At 49.6% G+C, this 3,947-nt stretch overlaps 1 pseudogene; it reads left to right on the forward strand.

The window, feature by feature from the left end:
• The first annotated feature begins 470 nt into the window (after nt 1-470).
• On the forward strand, nt 471-3,271 carry LOC140732750 (uncharacterized; annotated as a pseudogene).
• Nucleotides 3,272-3,947: the final 676 nt, after the last annotated feature.

Consider the following 3,947-nt stretch of genomic DNA (forward strand, 5'->3'; position numbering starts at 1 on the left):
CGACCAATTTGTTAATGTTCTTTTTATATAATTTAATAAAGAAAATTTTGTTTAAATAGGTATTTATAATTCTTAATGATAGTTACACCCAAACAAGTAAATTGGTTTCTTACAATTTTAAAAGGAAGATTAAAAGGCAATGGACAAATGACTGTGAGCAAGCAGTGTGCACGTGGCAACATCTGCAAGAACGATCGCGGTTTGAAGATCCACCAGCGAGGATGAAGTGTCTGTTGGGAGCAGGAGCAGTACAACGCGCAGGTGTCCAACCTGGTGAGACGAAGGAGGTGCCAGGCCCGGAATCACCCCATAGTGCCCGGTTTGTCTGAGTATTGCAAACTGATCCATTTAGCATCAATTCTAACAGGAGGCAGATCAAATGGCCTGCAGGTATCATGATGTTACTATGGAAACAGTTTGACGAAGATGTCAACCAAATTCTGGAGGAAACGGCGAAGGGAGGAGTCGACAGGAAGCTGCAGGCCATGACAACAATCATTGTCAGCTTCGCAGCTGAACAGTTCGGAGAAGAGGAGAAGAAAGGGTCCAGAACACCTTACTCAAAGAACCAAAAAGCGTTGAGGGTCCACAACATTAGGCAGGAGATGAAAGCGCTGAAGTCCCAGTACAAGGAGGCAGGAGAAGAGGAGCGCATCAGCTTGGCCCAGCTGACGTGCATACTATGAAAGAAGATCAGGGTTCTCCGCCGGGCAGAGTGACATCGGAGACGGCATCGTGAAAGGGCATGAAAACGTGCCGCCTTTATTGCCAACCCCTTCAAGTTCACCGAGGAGTTGCTGGGGCAGAAGCGCAGTGGGAAACTGGCCTGTTCGCAGGAAGACATAGAGCAACATCTGAAGAAGGTTTACAGTGATCCTGAACGAGAGCAGGAGTTGGGAGAGTGCAACATCCTGATAGACACCCCTGAACCGGATGAGCAGTTTGACATGTCAGAGCTGCAGCTAAAGGAAGTCAGAGAGGTCGTCCGAAAAGCAAGGGCAAGCTCGGCTCCAGGACCAAGCAGCACCTCGTACAAAGTGTACAAGAACTGCTCCAAGCTCCTGTTGCATCTGTGGAAGATCCTGCGAGTCTTCTGCAGAAGGGTGAAGATCCCAGAACAGTGGAGAATGGCTGGAGGGGTATGGATCCCGAAGGAGGAACATGCCACCCAGATAGACCAATTCTGCATCATCTCCCTGTTTGTGCATTTCAGGGATGCCGGGCTGTCTGGAGCACACTGGTGTGGTGACACAGCTCATCACGGAGGCCGAGAGAACAAGGGCAACCTGTCAGTGTTGTGACTCGACCTGGCAAATGCATATGGCTCCATTCCACGCAAGCTGGTGCAATTCACACTGACCAAGTATCACGTCCCCAGCAGAATCAGAGACCTTATCGCCGATTATTACAGCAACTTCAGGATGAGGGTATCTTCAGGAGCAATTACATCAATCTGGCACAAGGTGGAGATTGGCATCATCACAGGGTGCACTATCTCAATGACACTGTTCTCCCTAGCCATGAACATGCTCACTAAGTTTGCTGAACCAGAGTGCAGAGGGCCCAGAATGAATTCTGCTCAACGGCAACCACCCGTCAGGGCATTCATGGTTGACCTCACAGTCACCACAGAATCAGTCCCAGGCTGCCGATGGATTCTGCAGGGGCTTGAAAAGCTGGTGGAGTGGGCCCGGATGCGTTTCAAACCAGCCAAATCAAGATCAATGATGCTGAGGAAAGGCAAGGTGGAAAAGAAGTTCTGGTTCAGCATCGCAGGTACAGCCATCCCAACCATCACAGAAAAGCCAGTCAAGTGCTTAGGTAAGGTTTTTGACAGCTCTCTAAGGGACACGGCATCCATTCAGGCGACCTGCATCAAGTTGGATTGCTGGCTGAAATCTGTGGACAAGTCTGGCCTACCTCGGAAGTTCAAAGCCTGGGTGTATCAGCATGGCATTCTTCCCAGGATCCTGTGCCCCTCCTCGTCTATGCAGTTCTGATCTCGACAGTCGAAACCTTAGAGAGGAGGGTCAGTAAGCACCTCAGGAGATGGCTGGGGCTGCCAAGGAGCCTGAGCAGCATTGCACTCTATGGACACCACAACAAACTGCAATTGCCCATCAAATCCTTGGAGGAGGAATTCAAAGTTACAAGAGTCAGAGAAGTGATACAGTACAGGGACTCAAGTGATCCGAAGGTGGCTAGAGCAGGGATCCAAGTGAGGACTGGCAGGAAGGGGAGGGCAGAAGAAGCTGTTCAGAAAGCAGAAGAAAGGCTGCGTCACGGGAGGCTGGTGGGAGTGGTCACACGAGGCAGAGCTGGGCTAGGATCCTTTCCAACTCCCCAAATGGACACCACCAGAGGGAAGGAAAGGCGCCACCTAGTTCAGGAGGAGGTGAGGAGTCGTGAAGGAGACGAGAACCTGCAAGGTGGTGGGAATGAAGCAACAGGGAGCTTGGACAAGATGGGAGAATGCGGTTGAGAGGAAAGTGACCTGGGCTGAGCTTTGGAAAGCCGAGCCACACCGCATCCAGGCAGTGTACGATGTGCTTCCTAGCCCATCGAACCTGCACACATGGGGCAAAGCAGAGTCCTCAGCGTGCCCACTGCGTTCCAAGCGAGGAACCCTGGAGCACATCCTCAGCAGCTGTACAAGGGCACTGGTGAGGGACGGTACTGATGGAGGCATGATCAGGTCCTGAAGACCATCGCTGAAGTCATCAGCGCAGGGGTTGAGTGGGCGAAGTGGTCCCGACCCTCCAAGCAGACCATTGCCTTTGTCAGAGCTGGGGAGCAGCCAATACCCGTCAAAAGAACATCTTCAGGTATCCTGACCTCTGCAAGGGACTGGCAGCTGTTGGTGGGCCTCGAAAGGCAGCTGAGGCTCCCCAACCTTATCGCAGCCACCACCCTGCGACCAGACATTGTCCTTGTGTCTGAGTCTATGAAGTAGGTGGTGATGCTGGAGCTGACAGTCCCATGGGAAGATCACTTGGAAGAGGCCTTTGAAAGGAAGCTATCTAAGTACGCAGGACTGGTCAGCAACAGCCAGCAGGCTGGATGGAGAGCGAGGTGTCTCCCAGTGGAAGTTGGTTGTAGGGGATTCGCAGCCCGTTCCTTAGCCAGAGCCTTCAGCAATTTGGGCATCGAGGGAGAGAGGAAGAGGAGAGCCATCCGCAGTACCACCGATGCGGCAGAGAGGGCCTCAAGGTGGCTGTGGCTCAAGAGAGGGGAGCCATGGAGTCATGTGTAGCTAGCCATCTGGACACAAGCTGGGGTCTGAACAGCCCCGGCTGGGTCACCTGGAGAAGGTTGTATGATGTTGAAAGACCCGAAACCCCCGATGATTCCAGGAACATCACTGATGATGTGTCCAGAAGCATCAGTAGATGTATGCACACAACAGTGTTAGTTGATACCAAATTGTTCAAAGGAAAATGTTCACTTTTATGTAGGCTCCGTTTATATTTTAAAAAACTGGCTAAAGAGAAAGAGAGAAGAGAAAGTGCCAAATGTAACGAAGTCTCGATGGTGGAAATAAAAAGCAATATCATCAGCATAAAGTGAAACTTTGTGGGTAGCAACCTTCCACAAAATACCAGTGATATCACTAGATTCCCGAAAGGGTTCTAAGGCCAGGTCAAAGAGCAATGGGTTCAAAGGACAACCTTGTCTGGTTCCACGTTGAAGTTTAGATTGTTTAGAATTCTGAGAATTAGTAAGAACCAGAGCAGAAGGAGATAAATAAAGTAATTTAATCCATTGAGGGAAATTTGGGCCCAAAATTAATTTTTTTCCCTAAACTTTTAAATAAATAATGCCATTCCACCTGATCAAAAGCCTTCTCAGCGTCTAAAGATATCACATATTCTGATATCTCCTTAGAAGGAGAATAGATAACATTTTAATAAATGGTGAATATTAAAATGGGAATATCGATTTTTAAT

This window comes from Hemitrygon akajei, chromosome 9 (assembly GCF_048418815.1).
Source record: "Hemitrygon akajei chromosome 9, sHemAka1.3, whole genome shotgun sequence".
In the NCBI taxonomy this organism is placed as follows: Eukaryota; Metazoa; Chordata; class Chondrichthyes; order Myliobatiformes; family Dasyatidae; genus Hemitrygon; species Hemitrygon akajei.